The 24,247-nt window shown below is 34.9% G+C and overlaps 1 protein-coding gene across 2 annotated transcripts in view; it reads right to left on the reverse strand.

The window, feature by feature from the left end:
- LOC114251314 (uncharacterized) overlaps window positions 1–24,247 on the reverse strand; it is a 138,935-nt gene that overhangs the window by 65,298 nt on the left and 49,390 nt on the right. The window contains exon 1 of one of the 2 annotated variants that reach the window (XM_089729532.1): window positions 11,864–12,115. The exons of the other annotated variant lie outside the window; for it this stretch is intronic. The gene's annotated coding sequence lies outside the window, so the exon portion shown is untranslated. Of the gene's footprint in view, window positions 1–11,863; window positions 12,116–24,247 lie in introns of those variants that run through there. 2 annotated transcript variants of the gene reach the window in all.

The raw sequence follows: 24,247 nt of genomic DNA on the forward strand, positions 1-24,247 counted from the left end.
CTAAGAAGGGAAAACTATCTGGCGATCACCTATTTCTCGGATAAGTTACCGACTGATTCAGAGAAACTGGTGATAGGACGAGTCCGCGCGGGTAGGTTCCACCACCCCGCCTATTTCTGCCGTGAAGCAGTAATGCGTTTCGGTTTGAAGGGTGGGGCAGCCGTTGTAACTATACTTCAGACCTTAAAACTTATATCTCAAGGTGGGTGGCGCATTTACGTCGTAGATGTCTATGGGCTCCAGTAACCACTTCACACCAGGTTGGCTGTGAGCTCGTCTACCCATCTAAGCAATAAAAAAAAGGAAATTTTTGAAATTTTTTTTACAATAAAATCATTTATTCTTACACTATTTTTAATTCAAATTGATTAAAATTTAATTTCTATTTTTTTGTTGAATTTTCTATGAAAGCGTATTTTTTTAAACTACTATTTATTAAATGTTTTACTTTTGATTGTATGGCTAATATAATCGTTTAGAAGGAGTAGATAAGTGTTTAATTGAGTGAGTACTCTAGAGAGTAATAGAGGCCATAATTCAAGGAAATCATGTTCAAATTTTATTTAAATTTTCTTTGTTGTTCATCGAACGCACTGTAACTCAAATAAAAGAAAAATATATGTATCGTAAAATACCTCATAGAATCCTGAAAGTATATATGTATGTATATGCTTATTTTTGTTTTCAGAAGATTAGCTCATGGTAAATGAAATGATCACATCACAGACGTTTCACTTTTGCCGCAATACGTAATATTAACCAGAAGTCAAATAGAATAACAATAGAAGGGACCTTTTATTGAATCAATTATGAGGTCAGCGCTGTCGTAACTTCGCTTTTATTAGATAGAAAGAAATCTCTTGGTATTGTATGACACTTACGTGTAAGAATGTTTATTATTCGTGTATATTTTTATAAATTTTAACGCTAACGTGTAAGGGGTAACTGTAATTCGAATGTATTTCGATCTTATGTCGCAAGGTGTTCCAGAATATTCTCTTTGAATTGTTTGGTCATCCATTTTATTTCCGTAAAATTTCCGTTAAATACATGCCCATAATTTATTATCTGGCTTAAAATATGTGAGAGCTTTACTTTTACTTTACCGCCGCCCTAGTTATTACTGGCCCTAATCAATCATGCATCATCTCACGGATCGTTTGGAACCTCTGGGTCTGCGGAAGGACTTCGGTTCCCTGTTTATTTTATACTGTATGTTCCATAGGGGGTGCTCTGTGGAATTGTTTGAGCTGATACCATCATTACGTTTTACCATCGCACCGCCCGCCACCGGAGTAGAGTTCATCCATACTACCTGGAGCCGCTGTGTTCATCCACAGTGCGTTTCCAGAGATCTTTTTTGCCACGTACCATCCGGCTTTGGAATGAGCTCCTCTCCACGGTGTTTTCCGAGCGCTATGACAGACCTTTCTTCAAACGAGGCTTGTGGAGAGTACTTTACGGTAGGCAGCGGTTTGACTCTGCCCCTGGCATTGCTGAAGTCCATGGGCGACGGTAACCACTCATCATCAGGTGAGCCGTATGCTTGGCTGCCTACAAGATCAATAAAAAAAATAAAAAAATGTATTCCGATATGTTTACTAGATTCTTAGGAAATTTTTAATGTTTCTCTACAGGTAATTTGAAAGAAAAGTTGCATGAAATAGTACGACAGCGCTACTTACAATTAGTGTCATGTAAAGTTCTTATAAAAATTAGGCTCTACATGCTATCTATTCAAATGTTATATTAAAAATACAATATATATTAATAACTAGCTGACTCGGCAGACTTTGTAGGGCCTCTATCGAGAACTAAAATACCTTAACTTTTGTATAAAATAAACATGAAACAAACAAAAGGAATCCGTCCGACGGGGGACACATCAAAGGAAAAACAAAATTGTTATTTTTATTCAATTCCGAGCATTTTCATATTTATCTACCTTTTAAACCTTCTCTGGACTTCCACAAATAATTCAAGACCAAAATTAGCCTAATCGGTCCAGCCGTTCTCGAGTTTTAGCGAGACTAACGAATAGCAATTCATTTTTATATATATAAATTACATAACAAAATATCTCGTACAAGGACGTGAACACGACCTTCTCAGAACGAGCACTTATGAATAAAACCGACACGGAAAAAGCACACACGCAAATAAGTAATTTCACAAGCGACTGCTCGATACTAGTAAATGTGGATATCGATTATGATGTCCATATATTTCTACATTAGTTCTACTTTTGCTCATTTCTGCTAAAGATATGTTTGTGTTTATAGAAATGATTCACAAACGAATTGTTCGTGATATAAATCACCCAACTCAAAGAAGCTTCCTCGCTTACGACAATTTTACTTACCAAATAAACTGCGAGGATTTGTTTATCATTCCATCATCATTGTCGCATCTTATACAATTACTAGTACCCAAAATCATCTAAGCCACATTCATCAGTGAGCTTCTGAGCTCTCACGCTGATATAATACAAAATATTACCAGATACTGCTCAGTTTTTCGTTTCCCCAAAAGAGTAATCGTAAGGTCAGAAAATGTAAGCTTAAAATTTATAAATGCGAAATTACACTGTAAAAGGAGTTTGCAATTAAAACTGCGTTGCGCGGACTAGGACTAACAAAATAAAAACTTTCGTTTGTGAAATATAAATTGTATTAATATTTCGTGTTTTAGAAAGATTTTTCGTAATGCCGCAATCAATATTGAATACAATTCCCCTCACAAGAGAATGAACTCCTGGCGTCAACTGATATTTATTTGTATCTGTATTTCAAATGATGCCAAATGTTTTTTTTTGCTCTGTACACCCTTTTTCTGGAAACTCACTTTTGGGTATAAATTCTCATAAGGTAAGATCACATCTACATCGTCTACATTGTACAATTTCATTACTAGGGGCGCAGAAATAAGCTAGATTGAGATATGGATAATTTGTACACGAACTAGAACAAATACTGTAAATCTGGTAAGCTAAATAATGCCTTAAACAAAACCTGGAAAATTAACAAGCATCTACCCGCATTAATTAATTTAAAAAAAAACTGCTCTAATAAGCCTTATTGTTTACGAAATAAAGTCCATTGCGTTTGAACTTTATGTTTTATACAGAAACTTATTCCTAACTAGGTTCTGAAGTTGATCCTTTAATCTTTTCCTTATAAACCTTGCCGAAGTATCGGAAAATTACAAAGCCTAAGGGCATAATGATTTGGGGAATATTCTTGTTTGGCTCCTTCTCAAAAGGGAATCCGCAATATTGTTCTAGTTTGTTTATTATTATATGGAATTTTCCGTGACAACGTTCGGAATTCCGCAGGTAAATATCACTTTTTCTATCCCTAACATGAAGAATTAAAGATAAAATGACATCCCGTGGTAAAATTAAGGTCTCGAATATCTATATAAGGACTGGTGGTTTCCGCTTTGATAGGACAACGGACATACAATAATAATAGTAAAATTAGACTTCAACCTCCTTTCTAAGATTAAATGACAACAACATAGCGGCGGGCTGTGGACCCTAGTAACTATTTACAATCTCATTAGCACCGCGAGATTAACTTCAATTTCAAAAACACGATAGTTTAAAATACTTTGAACGATAATTGAAATAGTTTTTTTTTTGCTTAGATGGGTGGACGAGCTCACAGCCCACCTGGTGTTAAGTGGTTACTGGAGCCCATAGACATCTATAACATAAATGCCGCCATCCACCTTGAGATATAAGTTCTAAGGTCTCAAGTATAGTTACAACGGCTACCCCACCCTTCAAACCGAAACGCATTATTGCTTCACGGCAGAAATAGGCAGGGTGGTGATGCTTACCCGCGCAGACTCAGAAGAGGTCCTACCACCAGTAAGTCCTACCACCAGTAGTATTTCTTTATTTGACTACCGCGCTAGCATAGCATTTCAAATGTCTTTACAGTGCTATTAAAATTTCAGTAATTGTCAACACGCGGTCAACCGTCAGCTCTCATACGTGTAAGAGACCCATTCTCGAACGAATCTTTGTGCGAACCTGATGTAGAAATTGCCATTATATTCCTTTCGTATTAAAATTGTGATTGTGAAATCTTACAATGTACTGAATTTTAATTCGCAATCCACATATACATTAGTAGTGTTACAAAATCTGTCTATGAAAACTTTGAGGTGATGTAGTTAAAATGCCGAATTGTTTATTAGGAAATTGATTAATAAATTAACTAAATTGATTAATAGGAAAAAATAGCTTTTTCTACTAGCTAATGTATTACTATTTGAAGAAGCCTTGTTACTATTGAAGTTAAATTCAATAGTAACAAAGTTTCTGGGTATTAGTATACAGTATTAGTATCACAAATACTTTCTAAATGTTTATTAGGATCTTCAAAATAGTTTTCAATGTAAAATTACAATATATATGTTATAAAATTTATTTTGGAATGTAAGTATATTTATAATATATTTGGAATAGTTCTATCATAAAAAAATTAAACTAAGCTTTAATTTTCAGTTTATGGCTTTCCAAACATTCCAAACTCCACTGAGATTTCATTAGGTCCTAACTATATTGATCTAAATTTAATTATCAAATGGGTCAAATGAAATCAATAACAAGCAAATAAATACTCTTGAGAATAAAATGTAGGTAGATGGAACTATCTAAACAAGTTTGTGTGTTATTGGAATAAATGCCAATATAAAATTGATGCCTTACAAATGTCATAAAATGGTTGTACATATTTACAATATTGCGTCTTTAAATTCTGTACAAATTAGATATATTAAATGGAATTCCACTTCTTCAACAGAAATGGGAAAATTAATTTGATTTTTTTATCGCATTACAGTTAATAATAGCATTGATTGGCATAGGTTTCTATTTTGCTCTGCAACCTTTGCACGTCATAAGCAGAAAAGACGCCACAGCTGGACGTAGTTCTCGCCAAGGTTTGGTTCAGCGAGAGATCGTGTATTATAAAAATTTAGAGAACTCCCAAGACGTACATCAAGTTATTCGTTTTTGTCACAGCGCCCAAGGGCCTAAGTTCGGCACTAGCAATCTAGTCTAGAACTTCACGTTAACACTGTAATATTTCGGTTGATAATCTTATCAAGCGTAGAATCTTCTAGACCGCTTCCCGGCTGTTCTTTAGTCTTAACAAACCACCAATTTCTTAAAGGTGAACCTACCTAACTGAACCTACCTACCTATTTCAGGCACGCGAAAATATTACGTGAACATTGAGTGTAGCATCTTCGAGATACGAGTATATTGAAGTAGCCACTACGTGCCTTTCTGCTCGTCCATATTCATTCTAAGGGCCACTCGGAAGCTAAGCTTGCTACTTGCTACTTTCCAGTAAAAATAACGATTAAAATAAAAGAAAGTCAAATATTTTTCCATTCACAAATTATCACTTATTTCACCGGTGGTAGTGCTAATCTCCAAAAATAAATGCCCTTAATTTTCTATTTCACTGTTTGAAAATTATGTAGATATTAACTAAAACACACTAAAAAATCTAACCATGTCGAATTAATTCAATCGAGAGAGAGATAGCTAGCTCTCTTAAAGCTCTCTAATTAGAACGATTTATTACAAAGCACGCGCACACCAGAGACAATAAAACTAATTTATATAAATTATACAGTATAAGACAACTGCCGTTTACAAAATTAAGAAGCACAAATTAAATTCACAATAGACTTAAGACGCGAGTCACTCCATTGTATGCTTATATGACTTGACATATTGCAGCATCTGTTTTCATATTTACATTGAGAGTGGAGATCTTATAAGGCAGATTTAATTAAAATCACGGAACTAAAGCTCAAGAACTTTGTACGTTACATGACATACGTATATTCGATATAGTCGTTATATTCTAAAAATAATTTTAAGACAACTGTCGACATTGACACTCGCTTTAGTTTAAAATCTGAACAATACGATGATCTCGGTTTTCGACCTTGAATAAGTCCGCTAAATATACTCACGCTGGTAATTCGAAACTTTTTTTTAATTATTATTCTAGTGACTCGGTGGAGCAGTAGTTAGCGGCTTTGACTGTTGCTCCAAGGGTCGTGGGTTCGATTTCCACGTCGAACAAACATTCGTGTGATAAACAGGTTTGTTTGTTCATTATTTTGGTGTTTATTACCTATGTATTTAAGGTATATAATTATGTTTGTCAGTCTCTGGTACCCATATCACAGGGAATACTAAATTGGGGTCGGGTGACGTACCTGATTTGTTCCCAGTTATTGTGTTATTATTATTTCGTATTTTCTTGAAATACTTTCTACGTCCGCAAAATATGCTTTCTTCTGGACTTTCAAAAACAATTAAATTCGTAATTAAAGAATAGTATTTCCTTCGGTTCTCGCTGGTCGTAGAAATAGCTCAAACTACTTTTATATATACTATAGTTTAATCTCGCGTTTTTATTGTCATTACATTATTTCCGATTCCACAACCACGGTTGACTGACGAATCGTACTAAAACACTCTTAAAAGAAATGGATAAAATGAAGATTTATATATTATGTTCAATACAATAATATAGAAATAAATATTTATATTATCTTTCCGTTTCTTCCCTTGTTACACGCATCTGTTTCTTCAAAGCGGAAATATTTTTTTGGTTTTGATAAACGATATTATTATTCACGTTAGAACATCATGTGGTTGTGGTGGGGATATTAATTGATTAGTTATTTTTACATTGCCTAAAATCCCTAAACTATTTTAAGAATTATAAGAATTTTAAGAAATATAATTATATTGAGAAGGCTATTTGGGAATTCCAAGGGCGTAGCGTTTCATATTTTTGATTAGTTTGAATGTAGACAATCTTACGAAACACCTATTGTTCAAACTTATCTCGAGCCCACATATATCAATCAGCGTGTACACCGTCAGTCACTTTGAGACATGAGGTCTAAATAACAATTCCATCGGGCTAACGGTTTTCTTCACCTTGAAATCGCTGTATATAATTGCTTCGCGAGAAATATAGGCAAGATGATGGTTCCTATACGAAATAGCTCCTTAACACTAAACCAAAAGACATTATACTAATTTAAACATTACGATTTCAGCGGGGAACTCGTCGTCGAAGTGAGCACATGTTTGAATTTTGTTTGAATTTTCTTAAGAAAATCCCTCTAATGTTGGATATGAACCAATCCGCACTATCACATCGCTCGATTTGAACATATCATTTTAGTTCATTAGGCCATTACGATACATGAAGGAAAGGACATTGTCTACTCATAACAATAAAAATCATAGACTATACAAACAAGGATAAAAACAGTTTGATTTTTATTCTAATATAATGGCAAATAACAAATAATAAAACAAAACGGAACAAGCTTAACTTTTTATTCAGAGCTAAAGTAGTTCAGTCCAAAACATAATAACTCAAAGTTAGGTTGTTATCTGTTTGTTTGTCATGCTAAAGTTTAGGACGTAAATCGAAATTAGATTGACCATTTACCTTGAGTGTGTGAGAAGTCGGGCGCCTGCGTTTTACAACTCTTCCACGGACTGTTCAAGGCATCGCTTCTCAAATTCTACTGTGATTAAATTAGTAGTTTCTTTTTATAATACAACTAGCTGTACCTGTCCGCTTCGCTGGGCATTTAAAATTAACACTATTATTTCTCACCCCCACAAAGATTCTCATCATTGACGCCCCCACAACTGGTGTAGGGAGTCCAACACTCATATAAATATTAGCCTATCCATTAAGTAAATGTATTTTCTACATGGATACCAAGTTTCTAGTCAATCGGATGCATGTTTCAGTAGTTATAACGGAACATCCGTAAAAATCACTGTAGATTAATATATTAGTATAGATAAAACACAATAATGTTGATTGACAGTCAATCTTCAGTTCAGTTCAGTTCAATCAACTTATTTTTTTTGTAAATATCAAATGAGATTTTGATTCTTCAAAGATAACATTAACGTTTTTGTTTCCAGAGTTGCCAGACACCTTAATTTGTTAAAATTTAATTATTAGCTTATTTAATTATCGCTGTTGATTCGAAACTTTGTACAGTTGGCAGCTTTCGTGATATTTTTGGACATACCTTATTTGTAACGTGCTTAACGTGACATGTGAGGCGTTCTATAAAATGTTTTTATTTCAATTGTTAACTTACACGATAGTAGCAGCGAAGCATGACCGTATTTCACCAGTTATAAACCATTGTTTTCAATACACACAACTTGGAACTAAAACATGAGCACTACTTTACTGGTGGTAGGACCTCTTGTGAGTCCGCACGGGTAGATACCACCACCCTGCCTATTTCTGCGGTGAAGCAGTAATGCGTTTCTGTATGAAGGGTGGGGCAGCCGTTATAACTATACTGAGACTTTAGAACTTACATCTCAAGGCGGGTGGCGCATTTATGTTGTAGACTTCTATGGGCTCCAGTAACCACTTAACACCAGGTTTACTGTGAGCTCGTCCACCCATATAAGCAATAAAAAATAAAATAAAAACTATTAAAAAAAACTGCTTAAACATAACATCGCCATATTTTAGTGTGTATCGAAACAACATAATATACGAGAAAAACTAGTAGGTAAACTCAAACACTAAATGTGGTTACCAAATTCTAACCGCTTATCGAATCTAACCACTAGCCCAACTAGCAATAATACCATAATTATTAAGCTGTTCTATAACTATGTCGACCAAGCCGCGATTGCGATTTGAGTATCTTACTGAAAACCCGATTTTGTTAAAACTGCTGCGAATTGTGCCCCCAAAAACTTCTACGTTAACTTAACTTATCTGAATTATAATAAAAATAGGATCGGGGGATAACTTCATCCATTTCTCAACAAAATGAGATACCTCTTTCTACGTTGTTCATATAACAATACCCATGGGGCAGTTAACCTTGTAAACGACGTAAGTTTTTGAGATTTATTTAAGAAACTGAAAAACTTGTGACAATAAAAATACTTTAAAGTTTCAATTAACTTGTGACTGAATCAATTATATTATTGTAATCAAAATAACGGTTCTTTAACTTTTCGATGAACGGTATCGATAAAAGTCATTGGCTGTCTCTAACTAATTAAGTAAAAATCAAATGATGTGTAAAAAACTTTGAGAAACATTGATTGTATTTTCTACTGCTAATTCAGTTAGCTGTTAATTGTATGTTGTGTGGGTTCTTCAGTACAGGTTAGTTTTATATGTGAGAGCAATGACCTCTTACGGAGCCTTAGGTGAGTTTGTTCTCTAACAAAACATATTGTATTACAGTATTTGAATGAAGATAATAACAACAGAATGCTTTATTTATTTATTTCTTTATTTTATGTACATTAAAATAATTAACACAATCGAACGATTACATTATTTATTAAAAACAATAATTCTAATACGGGTTTTATTTATAATACAAATAAAAAATCATAACACTTCCTTTTAAAAAACGTGAAAAGCATGAAAAATAGTAAAATAATTGCCAGAATAATGAATGCTTATCGCCGCAAAAGTGTGACCAGTCACCAAAATAGGCAATTCAAAACATCTTGAACACAGACCAACAATTATAAAATTTATTATTGATGATGCAAAATTACTCGCTGTAGCGGTTTGATAAGAGATATAAAGCCGCAGAAATGAAGACGACATTTTCAAGGTCTTAAAAGCATCGTCGAGGGGAACGAACATTAAGAGTGATTTCTGTGATGGCTCAAATGGAGTCAGTCTTAGCTTAACGAGCCATTTAAATCTTTGAAAAAAAATCAAGATTACCGCCCGCGAAAACTGTTTAAATGAATTTCGAATTGTACCGTTTCAATATTATACAACATTTTTGTCCTGTTTTTTATGCATTCCAACATCATTATTCTCCTGCCCTTCTCGCAGTCACCTGGTGTCGGCGCAACCTGTTTTCTCCTTCCATACCCTTCTATCTTCTATGACAACCTGGAGAGACTCATAGTGAGGGGTAAAGTGGATGGAAGACGATCCAGAGGTCGTAGCCGAAAAAGATGGAGTGACCAAGTGTCTGAGTATCTGGACATGAGACTGAGCCACGCACTTCACTGTGCCACTGACCGACATAAGTGGCTAAAGATTACAAAAAAAGGTCACAGGCGGGCGCATCACGATGCTCAGCAATGAGCGATCGACTGAAGGAGGAGGAGGACCCTTCTATCATATACAACTTCTTCGCTCACTCCCCCTCTTACCCATATCGTCTTTCAGGCAATCCATCCATTTCTTCATAGGTCTACCTCTTCCTCTATATCCTTCCACATTCATAGTTAACACTCTCTTACCAACCTTATTTTCATTTCGTCTCATCACATGTCCATACCATCCCAAGCGCGCACTTCTCAGTTTCTCTGTCACAGGTACCACTTTCAGACTCCTTCCACATTCATAGTTAACACTCTCTTACCAACCTCATTTTCATTTTGTCTCATCACATGTCCATACCATCCCAAGCGCGCACTTCTCAGTTTCTCTGTCACAGGTACCACTTTCAGACTCCTTCCACATTCATAGTTAACACTCTCTTACCAACCTCATTTTCATTTTGTCTCATCACATATCCATACCATCCCAAGCGCGCACTTCTCAGTTTCTCTGTCACAGGTACCACTTTCAGACTCCTTCCACATTCATAGTTAACACTCTCTTACCAACCTCATTTTCATTTTGTCTCATCACATGTCCATACCATCCCAAGCGCGCACTTCTCAGTTTCTCTGTCACAGGTACCACTTTCAGACTTCCTCTGACATTTTATGCATTTATTTTTTGTAGGTATTCCATTAATTATGTAATGCTATTATATATAATTTTTTTTAATTAATAAATAAAAGCTTTACCTCTAAGAACCCCGGACCTATTTTGTCGCATTTTATGAGCACCGCAAACACATTTCGGACACAAACAAATCCACTATCTTTAAAAATAATTGCTTCGTGAGTCGATCCTAGAAACCGCAATTTAACTTTAACTCAAGGCCATTAGAAAACTTTCGTTTCATTAGATTGTTCAAATTGAATACCACACTGTTTTTTGTTTTGTATTATTATTTTGTATTATGTTCCAAACCAAATCATTAAATTAAAGACTAATAAAAGTACTAAATAATTAAAAAAATATTCTAATTATTTTAATTTAAAAACCCGACTGACTATTTGCCACAATTCTCGAAGCCTCAAAAGAATGATGGTCTTGGAATTGATGCTCTATACGTATACCATATATTTCATGGTGAGTGTTCATACTATTCACCACAGAAGCACAGTTCATACCTGCTATGAGTCCTTCAACGATATTTCCCGAACTCTGTACCATGTTCATCTACAATGTGGTTTGAAAATAATCTTCGGCTGTAGATAGCGGTACTGCTCATACCCACAAACGACAGTAACCACTTATCATCGCATAGGACATAAGCTCTTATGACTTTAATGGCACTAAAAACATATTAAGTTCAACCAACTTTTTTTTTGTATTGCTTAGATGGTTGGATGCGTTCACAGCCCACCTGGTGCTAAGTGGTAACTGGAGCCCATAGACATCTACAACGTAAATGCGCCATCCACCTTGAGATACAAGTTCTAAGGTCTCGGTAAAGTTACAACGGCTGCCCCGCCCTTCAAACCGAAACACTTCACGGCAGAAATAGGCAGGGTGGTTGTACCTACCTGTGCGGACTGACAAGAGGTCCTACCACCAATAAGTACCTTTTTTTTTTTTTTTTTTTTTTTTTTTTTTTTTTTTTTTTTTTTTTTTTTTTTTTTTTTTTTTTTTTTTTTTTTTTTTTTTTTCCAATGTTTGTATACTTGTGAACTCACCACCAGTCTTCGTGTGTTTTCCAGGACAAGTCTCTCGCATCTCTTTAAATAATAATTATACTTTTCCGTTACATTGTCAACACGAAATGTAAACAACACTGAATGTAAACATATCAAATAAAGTGAACGGCACGAAAAGCAAACGTTAATTTTAGTTAGTAATCGTAACAACAAATGGCGAACTAAAGTAATTTTCACTTTGAATTAACTTTGTACTACCACGTCGTAAAGCATTTCAAAGCAGAACTGAACTGAGGGATCCGAGTTGAGGCAACTAAATTATTGTCCACATAAATTCGCCGTGAGTTCGTTGTCTTTGAATTTCAAACAAAATATGACCGATCGAAGTAATTTATTTATTTATTTTTATTTATAACTTCATATACTAGAAAGTGTAAAGGCGGACTTAATGCCATAGGCATTCTCTAACAGTCTACCTTAGGGGAGTGCAGAGATGAATCTTGGTAGGTGTAGAGTGAAGGTGATATTACATAAACATATGTGTATATATAACATACATAATATTTATAGATGCAAATACTCTTACTTAAATAAATACATATACATGAATATATACATATAGGTATCATAAATATATACATATAAAAACATATATAAACAAATATTGTCAATTATATGACTCTGCTAACTCTCTGAGAAACAGGTTTAGGTAAGTTTTAAACACTCATTACTATTCCTTGTTTAAAAATTATAATTTGAATATTTTTCAATAACTATTTTCCTTTATAATAAACATTGAAATTGTAGAATTAAAAAAAAACAGTATTTTTACCATTTTTTTATTTTGGTCATTAGGAAATCGCCGGACTACGCCCTCCACTGGGGATGGCGGGCGGAGCATATCGGAGTCAAAGCGACTAAAACCTTCTGTCGCTCAACAACCAACGTCCAAACCTCGCATGAGACAGAACTCATGAAAAGGCAAAGGGGAGGGGGGGAAGTGAAGCGAAGTGAAGCGAAGTGAAGCGTTTAGTATTTTTACCATAGACTATGTAATGTCAGTGTTCATAGAGAAACTTATTTCATAAATGCACGAAGTAGTAGAACAGGTAAACTCGGATAAGCCCCCTGGAGACATACGTCTTATGGAAGTGTCTCCTTGGTAAAGCAAGTTGCATTATTACTTTAGAATGTTTCGAGACAGCTTCAGCGCGGTGAACATTATAATTGTAATCTCAAAATGATTCAACGTCTTTGATAGTATTTGCTTCTATTTTCACTAGTCGTGGACATTATGTTATTTAAAATGACTTTCAATTCGATTTTATTAAAAAGAACGGAATTGTTTTTTTTTTATTGCCCTTGTAGGCAGACGAGCATACGGCCCACCTGATGGTGAGTGGTTACCGTCGCCCATGGACTTCAGCAATGCCAGGGGCAGAGCCAAGCCGCTGCCTACCGCTTAATACTCTCCACAAGCCTCGTTTGAAGAAAGACATGTCATAGCGCTCGGGAAACATCGTGGAGGGGAGCTCATTCCATAGCCGGATGGTACGTAATTCACTTAATATAATTTTAATCACCATGCTCATACTAAATAGCCGACTGAGTTTCTCGTCGGATCTTCTCGGTGGGTCGCGATTCTGATTCGGGGGTGCATTCAGCGAAGCTCTGCTCTTCCTAGGGCAGAAGTTAGCAAAGTCCCCTGACTGAGCCCCGTGAGGACGCCTACATGTTCCGTGAATCTAGCATAACCCATCGACATTACCTACTAGCAATAGGTAGGACAAAATAATAATGCTAAATTATAACTGTCCGAGTTTAATTTTTTTTTCTAGAACATTATTCCTTCGTCGTAAAAGTCTTTCGTATATATGTATTTTATTTTTTTATTGCCCTAGTAGGCAGACGAGCATACGGCCCAACTGATGATGAGTGGTAACGTCGACCACGAACTTCAATGCCAGAGGTAGAACCAAGCCGCTGCCTACAAAATGAAATAAACAATATACAATATTTCTTATGTACGTATTTCATCAGAAATTTTTTGTACTGGTGGTAGGACCTCTTGTGAGTCCGCACGGGTAGGTACCACCGCCCCACCTATTTCTGCCGTGAAGCAGTAATGCGTTTCGGTTTGAAGGGTGGGGCAGCCGTTGTGACTATACTGAGACCTTAGAACTATGTCTCAAGGTGTGTGGCGCATTTACGTTGTAGATGTCTATGGGCTCCAGTAACCACTTAACACCAGGTGGGCTGTGAGCTCGTCCACACATCTAAGCAATAAAAAAAAATTAGAAATATTTGTATCTACTGTGGGATGAGCACCATCATAACCACATCGCTCGATACGAATATACTGGGGGTCTTATCTCTTATGCCAGAATGACTTTAGAAATCTTTAAATGTTATATCTCTATTAATCTGTCTACCAAAAACGTGATGCATTAAAAATAATCAAACTTCTTAGCCTACTTAAATGATAATTAAATCTAATCATAAATGTCTCTTCAGCAAAACCACTTTAATTTAGAAGCGTATGTTTTTATTATTTATTAAGTACAAAATGTAAGCCGTCCCTGTTTATAGTTATTCAACGAAGATCAGAAGTTTAGAATTACACGAAATAGTTTATCGTACATTAACTGACAGATTGTTTGTTACGAGATCTAAGCCAGTTAAACACCGTCCAATAGTTTGTTATATTTTTGACGGGTACAATTCTATAATCAATTTGTGATTCCTAATGCGTCACCGATTCGATTTCTTAATAACTGACTTTATTTAAAAAACACTTTGATTAGATTTGATACATTCATATTTTATTTATTATGCTTCAAAATCTTAAGCGTGTGTGTGCCAGAAAACATTTAATTGTAGTGTCAAGCTATATCAAATATTTTATCAAATCAAATCAAAAAAAAATTATTCAACATAAATGAAAGTACACACTTGTTGAACGTCAAAAAGAACTACCGCCAATTCACAAAAACCTAGCCTCCGTCCTGAGAAGAACTGGCAATAAACTCAGCGGGCATGTCTTTTCCTAAATTATATAGTTCAATTCAATTATATAATTCAATTAACATTTCTTTAGATTTCCTCCTCGAGTCGTGCTCCTCATGTCTGAGGGTCGTGACCACCATCACCCATGAGCTTCAATCTTAGGATCTTTTTCCACTTTCCCCTGTCCACGGCGTCATGCAGCGCGCTGTACACTGTACTGTCCAAAGCGGTGCGGATCTGATCGTACCAACGAGTATGGCTGCGGCCTCTAGATCTGTTGCCTTCAACTTTCCCTGTGATCATAAGTTTTTCCAGGTTATCGCCGTCTTTCCTCGCAATGTGACCAAAATATTCGAGGATCCGCTTCAGACATACAGTAGACAGTCTGATTTTGATGCCCAGTTGCTTCAATATCGACACGTTAGTCCGGAAGGCTGTCCACGGAATTCTTAGCATGCGTCTTTAGATTTAAACGTATAGTAATAGTAGCTTATTAACCGGTAAGCATGTGAAACTTCGCTAGTGTGAGAAAATGAAACAAAATTACTGTTTCAAAATCAAATCACGAGGCTTCTAAAATCTTCCGAAAAGTTTAGTAAATTCACAGAGAGATTACGAGGGCGGCACTGAAATTTTCGGGAATTAACGAAGTGACACAACATTACTATTTAAAAACGTATTTATTGCTTTTCTAAGTATTCTCCGCGAAATTTGACACATTTTTCCATACGATGGAACCCATCATTGAAGCAACCATTCCATTCGGAAGTTGGGGTCTCCAAAATGGCCGTTTTGTAGGCGTCCACAGCTTCTTCAGGTGATGAAAATCTCTGTCCACGCAATTTATTCTTTATTTTAGGGAAAGTATAGAAATCATTAGGGCTTAGGTCGGGGCTGTACGGCGGATGGTCTAATAATTCTATGTTTTCTTGCTCTAAAAACTCTTTTGTTCTGTGCGCGGTGTGAGAACTCGCATTGTCGTGATGGAGGATGATGCGGCGGTTGCAGTTCTCTTTACGGAGTTCAGAAACGACCTGTGGCAAACAAATGCTAGCATACCATTCTGCATTAACCGTTCTTTGTCCCTCAAGAAGAATAGTCGTAACATGGCCGGTTTTGGAGACAAACGTGGCCACCATTTTTTTTGCAACACTCCGTGAACGAACAATTTTTGTTGGCTTTAACTCATTTTCGAACACCCAAACTCGTGAGTGGTTTTTTGTTTCGGGTTCGTACGCGTATATCCAGGATTCGTCACCTGATACAATGTTGTATACAGCATTTGAGGATCCTGCGTGGAATCTTTCGAGAGTTCTGACGCACCAAGTAACGCGAGCCGCTTTTTCCATCGGGAAAACAACTTTTTTACACCTAATTATTCATGCAAGATTATTTGTATTTGACTCATGCCAATGTCTAAAGTTGCCTGAATTTCGCGGTATGTCACATGTCGATCTTCCTCAATCAGCTTACGCACAGCATCAACGTTTTCTTGGGTGACTGCAGTTTTTGGACGACCTTGACGGGGATCATCACTGAGCTTGACACGTCCACGTTGAAACTCAGCAAACCAGCGATAAATTGTGGTTTTGGATGGGGCTTCATCACCAAATGCAGAAATCATCCGGTCAACACACTGTTTTTGTGTTAAACCACTTCGAAAGTCATAATAAATCATCGCTCTTGAATTTTCTCGAGTCAATTCCATTTTCTCAACGACTAAACAAGTTTGACAAAACCTAGTGACAAGACCGAGAATCTTTTTTTAAATAAATAAATTGTATTCGATTTTTAAAACCAGAGTTTTCAATTAAAAAGATTTTAATATGACAGGAACAGATTAAATATTCCATTCCCGATACTTTTAGTGCAGCCTAGTATTCCATTTCCTCTCATCCAATCACATTTCATAACACATATCGATCACATCTAATTCCCTTTTATTCTATTCCAGAATCAATTTCATTTCCGCTTCACTTTTTATAAATCAGACACACATCATCAGACAACGCTTCGACTTTTGTTACAAAATTTAACTGAATGGGCTACATTCCCGATCAGATAAGTTTAATCGATGAAAGAGACAAAAAAATCTATACTACCGTCAAAACGCCCCACTGTCAAAAGTATTATAAATGAGACGCCTTATAAATTAGTGACTGCTATTTAAATAAATGTAGAAGTAAAAATATAGTTAATAAGCCTTTTCCCGCGACTTCGTCCGCGCGGAATAGTTACTTTGGCGTATATCTACATATAGCATGAGCTCTCAAAAGGGGAAAATACCCCGATTTTGAAACATTGTTTATTGGTGCTCCACTTGGTCCTATTGGTCTTAGCATTATATAGCCTTCCTCAATAAATGAGCTATCTGATACTGAAAGAATTTTTCAAATCAGACCAGTAGTTCCTGAGATTAGCGCGTTCAAACAAACAAACTTTTTAGCTTTATAGCATTAGTATAGATAATACAAATGTTTAATATAAATATTTCTCTACAGTTCATCTATACGCGTTAAATTCTATTCCCTGGTTTATTTCTTTCAATAAATACAATTTTTTTCTTTGAATTATCTCAAATTATTAAAAATACAAAAGTACGAGTAATTTGTATTGAAATTAATTGTTTTCAAAATAAAACTAATCCAATAGCTTCGAATAACAGGTAGAGCAAAATATTCTATACATAACAGTCGAAGATCACACAGAAACAAAACTACAACTATTGGATTCAGGCCAACAATTTCATGACATTTCCGCAAAAACAGGTCTGTATAGTTGTGGAACTTATTATGATCTCATTCGTATATTCGATTAAACAACTTTTTTCTAATTATTCTTGTGGGCGAGCAGACTAAAACACAGCCCAAATGATATAATTGAGATCTATACTAATATTATAAAGCTGAAGAGTTTGTTTGTTTGAACGCGCTAATCTCAGGAACTACTGGTCCGATTAGAAAAAAACTTTCATTGTTAGATAGCCCATTTATTAAGAAAGATTATAGGCTATACAACATCAGGCAAATACCAATACAAGCGGAGCACCAATAAATAATGTTTCAAAATCGGGTCTTTTTTTCCCTTTTGAGAGCTTCCGCTGCGTGAGCTGCAGAAACGATTAAAGTTTCGCTAAAATAATGAATGACAGAATTGTTCCCCTTTGAAGATCTAAAAAAAAGTCCGTGACAGCATATTATGTCTATATGTTAAGGTTGGCTCACTATAACGTTTTTTATGCTGACCAAATTTGTTCTAAAATAAAGCATTATTTGTGAACTATTCCACGCGGACCAAGTCGCGGGCAAAAGCTAGTATTGATATAAAATCTTTATGATTATACCTATAGACATCATCATTTCAAGACGAAACTCATATTTGCTTTGAGGTACATTAGGAAGCACGCGCTATTTTCATTACATGATGGTAATCCATTCTCATGGAAGCTAATAAGAAACACGTATAAGGTACATACAACAGGAAATACGACTACACTACTTACTTAACTTATTATACGGCAGTTGATATACACATCGCTTGATCGCTAAGTAGTTCCTTTATTAACTTTTGTTTATAACAAAACAAAAACAACAAAAAAACAAAAAGCTTTCTAACAGCAATAAACATTTATTTATATATGTACACACAGAAAAGAAGACATAGTACAGAGTAATAGGAAAATTATGTACAAAGGCGCTGCTTATTTCTTTAAGAAATCTCTTTCAGCAGACCTGCGAGAGGATTATGAGAATAATAATTAAAAGTGATGAGTGTGTGTAGAACAAATAACATATAACTAAAATAACAAATACAACATGAGAATTGTAGTAATGCACATACACATATCAAATGTAAGGGAACAAACTATCTCTTTAAAAGCATTTTGTACTGCCTCTCGTGTACTACATTTTTACCCTGCCAAGAAGATTTGGAAACTTTTTAAAGTAAAAAAACGAAAAAGTCTATCGGCCCAACAACTGGTGAGTATGGTGGATGAAGCAAAACTTCCCGCCTAATTCTCGTAAGGCATTGCATTGCATATTTAATAAGTAGTTACAAATGTAGGAAATACAAAAGACGAATCAATAAATAAATAACTAAATTTGAAAATAAAATTTCATTATTTTAAGATAAAATACAATTTAATTTAGAACTTATTGCCAGTGCCATACATAAATTACGCTTCAATTGGCTAGTATTGTAACACGGCACCTTCATAGGATATTCGTTTTCAACTATTTTTATTTTACTATAATCTGTTATACAATCGCTCCTTGATTTCATTAAAAAATATATAATGTAATATAGAAAGACTTATATTGTATTTTCTATCGGTAATTGGATTAACACTAATTGTAATCCAATAAGTTGTTTGTTCACTTTTGTAATCGAATAATGCCTTCAGCTATTTACTTTTTCTATCAACAAATAAATATAAACCAGTATTCACAGACAGATAAATAATAAAAGATTTGAAAAAAAAAACAGATTAATATTTCACGAACAAAACTCTTGCTCAAACAAAATAGCTAATGTTTCTGTGCCTAATTTAAATATCGATTTTGACTAGAAAATTGAAGACACGAAAAAACGATAATACTTTTACGAGTAATTCAATTTACTTACAAACGCAAGTTTTACTTTCCAATATTTTTAACACGATTTGTACATATTTTATTCATAAAGCTAGAAGATCAGCACATTAATACGATACAAGTGGAAAAGCATGTTGTGGCACGTCATGGTGTAAATAATTAATACTAAACGGACTGTAAGACAGTCAACAAAACTTCAGTATGTATGTATTTTATTGTGTTTATTGTATTTTATTATGAAGTATATATGTATGTATACTTTATTGATGATTATATTATATCTTTTTTTTATGATTTTATAGATGATTATGATTTTATAGATGACTAGCGGCGCGCTCCGGCTCCGCTAGGATCTTTAACAAAATTTCAACGATATTTGACGTTTTATTTTTTGAAATAAAAGAACACTTATTGCGACATAACTATAATAGTAGACATATGCTGTCGCGACACTTTCTGTAAATAATAATGTTTTCTACAAAGTCGTATTACATTATTTTATTCTATCATCAATAGTTTTCGCAGGGCACGCGATGTAAAGAATATTTTAGGTAATTTTTTTACACCTTGGGTTACAATTTGGTTTTAGTAAGGATCCCTAATTTTTTTTTCAAAAAATATTATAGCCCATGTCACTCGGGAATAGTGTGGCTTCCAAACAGTGAAAGAATTTTTCAAATCGGTTCAGTAGTTTCGGAGCCTATTTAATACAAACAAACAAACAAATCTTTCCTCTTTATAATATTAGTATAGATTTATAGATGACCTTTGTTTTCGCATGGTTTTTTTTAAAAAACTGAAATAATCAAAAAGACACCTAGATATGTAATCCATAAGTCACGTAATCCAACAACTTAAATTTGATCTCGTTTGTTGGTGAGTAACTCTGGCTTCTGCGCAACGGGTTCGATTTTCATTCATAGTCATACTGACTACTTATTACTGGTGGTAGGACCTCTTGTGAGTCCGCACGGGTAGGTACCACCACCCGGCCTATTTCTGCCGTGAAGCAGTAATGCGTTTCGGCTTGAAGGGTGGGGCAGCCGCTGTAACTATACTGAGACCTTAGAACTTATATCTCAAGGTGGGTGGCGCATTTACGTTGTAGATGTCTATGGGCTCCAGTAACCACTTAACACCAGGTGGGCTGTGAGCTCATCCACCCATCTAAGCAATAAAAAAAAAGACTACTCATGAAATTGTTGCATATGTGTTTCACCTTCCATAATGCATCAGAAAATCACAACTTGGAGCTTGGGTCTGTAACAATGCTTGTTTACTTATCCGTTCAAGTAATTTAGCTGCAGTCAGAATCCATAAGCCATCACCGGTCGGTAGTTTATTTGAATAACATCCTTCGGCATAGAACACGATTTTCTTATGAATATTTTTAGATATGTCTTTGCAAAACAGGCACATCCACGTAAGACCCAAATAAAATATATATCAAAGTATTCAATTCTCTTCGCTGCTGCAACCCCCCGATACATTTTGCATGAAACGTTCCATTATTTATGAGTCTTCGTTTTCAGCTGGATCGATGCAAGCTGCGGCCATTATAGCAACAAGAAACTGATGTTTTTTTTTTGTTTAAACAGCTAAATGATGTCATGGTTTGTTAATTGCATATAAGTGCTTATAGACAACGTGAGTTCCGCTACCCAGCTTGTGACTTGAGGCCTATGTCTCAACGATATACTAATTACGCAAATTCTATTATTACGTACTTTTTACGCGTCTTTATTTTTGCATACTCAATAAAGGACATAGGTGTGTGTACATACATATATAATTAAGTCGCGAAAACAATGAGTACGCAATACCTATATGTTATCGTTCATTTTGTTATGTTCATTATAACTCATGGACATCCGCTATCCAAAGGCCAGCCAAGCCCCTGCCTACTGCTGAGAACTCAGCGGACAATGATTTTAAAATGAAAGCTCTTTAACCTCGGAACACACAGGCAGTTTTTGTTTTGAATTTTTCATTAAATGACTTTTAGCAAGTGCTCTTCGCATTATTCATTGCAAATATAACGAAAACATAACAATGTTCTGATCTCGTATTCAATAAAAATAGCACGTACATTTCACACGTCATTGAAATGAAGCTTTCAATGTTCTATCTCATTCTCTCACAGGGCCAATTCTAGACATGTCTTTTTTTTAGTGTCGCTGTTTGAGTTTCACTTCGGTTTTATCGAATTGTTTCATATCCTATTCATCTAATCACAATGGTGTCAAAGATATTTTCGTATTAACGATCACTTACATATTTACGGCAACCAGACAATGTTATTGGTGGGATTTCCCACTGAGTTTATCGCCGGATCTGCTCAGTGGATCGCGTTTCCGATCCGGTGGTAGATTCTGCGAATCACGGCTCTTGCTAGGGTTCGTGTTAGCAACATCGTCAGGCTTGAGCCCCGTGAGCTCACGTACTATCCCGGTGATGCTAGACCATCAAATTAGGTAGGAAAAAAAGGTGAGATTATGTGGGAAAGCACACCTACCCGTCAAGGCGTAACTGGAATAGCCCCTAGGCTACCCGCGATAGGTAGGATAAATATATTACTATCTTAATATTTAAAATATTTAAAACATTAACTACCTTATCTATATATATAAAAATGAATTGCTGTTCGTTAGTCTCGCTAATTTTGGGTCTTGAACTATTTGTGGAAATCCAGAGAAGGTTTAAAAGGTAGATAAATATGAAAACGCTCGGAATTAAATTAAAATAACAATTTTGTTTTTTCTTTGACGCGTCCCCCGTCGGACGGATTCCTTTGGTTTGTTTAAAGTTTATTGTATAAAAAAGTTTAGATCTTTTATTTATCAATTGAGGCACTATGAAGTCTGCCGGGTCAGCTAGTCTAAAATAACAAATACACCTAACCCATTGTTCACATGTTTTAAATGTGTTTCCTGAGCCAATGTAGCCGGTACATTTTTTAATTCAGGTCAAAAGCACTTCGCCGAATTAAATCTACTTTAAAGAGATTGATATAAATTGTACCCCAGACGATAATTCATAGATGTTGTCTACCAATCCTATGGGTTTTACTTCAAGGTAACTATATATATCCTTAGTTAAACTATATCCTTAAACTATATCCTTAGTTAACAAATAAAATGTGGTTTCCGCAATATTACATGTCCCTTGTGGGTTTAATTATACACAATCATTCATCTATACTCATATTCTAAGCGGATTTGGATGAAATTGTCATTGAATTCATTTTGTCATAGCAAACCGATTATATCAGCTCCAATAAAAATAAATATGTTCTTTGATTCACAATTGTCTTTTATGACAATTGTCTTTTATGAATCTGCCCCTGATAAGCTATTTTTTTATTTTATACTAGCTGACCCGGCCAACTTCGTAGCGCCTCAATCGATAAATAAAAGACCTAAGCTTTTGTATAAAATAAACTTAAAACAAACAAAAGGAATCCGGCCGGATAATTGATCTTTTTATTTAATTACGAGCATTTTCATATTTATCTACCTTTTAAACCTTATCTGGATTTCTACTAATAATTCAAGATCGAAATTAGCGAAATCGGTCCAGCCGTTATCTAATTTTAGCGAGACAAACGAACAGCAATTCATTTTTATATACATAGATAAATGTTTATTTAACGTGAAAGAAACCTTGGGACACGGCTAACAGTGGCTTTGTATTATGCAAGCTTTGTACTAATGTCATTTTTAGGTTTTCTGGGGCTTAGCACAAAAATTACTTGAATTAATAAGATCATTTTATCATGGCAATACCGAGTATATCAGCTATAATAAACATAAACTAGTGGCCCCGCAGTAGTCGAAATTCGACTATAATTAATTGGAATTATAAGTTTGTACACTATTATGATTGTATTTTATATTTCTATAATCACAAATTTCGCCAAGACTACACTATAAAAAATATTAACAAAGACAAACAATATTCTATTCTTAATTTGACAACAGACGTCAAGAACAAAAGTTTGACAATAATAGTATGCATGCGTGTGTGCGTCAAATACATGGTATGTAGTGTGTGTAATGTTTTCTTTATTGATTTATTGTATCTTTTGTGCATTATTTAAAAAAAAAAATTGCATTGTGCACTTCTTATCTATGTTCACTATAAGTGTAAAAAATTTCATACACCTCCGTCCGCGCGATTTTCGTAAAAAGGGATACAAAATTTTTGCTTCACGTATTAATATATAGATATGTTTATTGATCCACAATTTTATGTACCAACAGATCTATTTACAAATCGTCTTGTCAATAATGGAACTGACACTGAACGACACAAGCAACGCGACAATGCGTGAAATTTACAGTAGACTAATTTAAAGTTGAAATACCTGAAAAAAAATTCTATTTTAACGAATCTAGCTGCAGGATTGAAATTATTTTAATAGACCTAGAAATATATTTTTTTTGCGCATCGAATATGGTTATTGCCTATCATTTATGTATAAAGCAGTTATTGTCGCTTAGTCACGTTTGCCTTTCAAGCGTCAATATCAATATTTATTTAATGAGGAAGAAATCGCGGGACACGTGTAGCAGTAAGATCGTGTCATGCAAGGGTTTTACTTTTTATCTTTTTTAAATAGTTTACCGTTCCACACTTAAAAACCTCAACTTTGAATTTTTCTCTTGTATTATATTGAAACCAAACGCTAAATATGCTAGGAGTAATGTATAAGCAATTAGATACAATTTGGTTTTAAGCTTTCGCCGTTACCTACACCTTTTCAATCCAAAAATTTTTCTTACCTAATTCTCAGTACAATTTTTAGTTTTATATGACGGAG

Source organism: Bombyx mandarina, chromosome 08, assembly GCF_030267445.1.
Source record: "Bombyx mandarina strain Sakado chromosome 08, ASM3026744v2".
In the NCBI taxonomy this organism is placed as follows: Eukaryota; Metazoa; Arthropoda; class Insecta; order Lepidoptera; family Bombycidae; genus Bombyx; species Bombyx mandarina.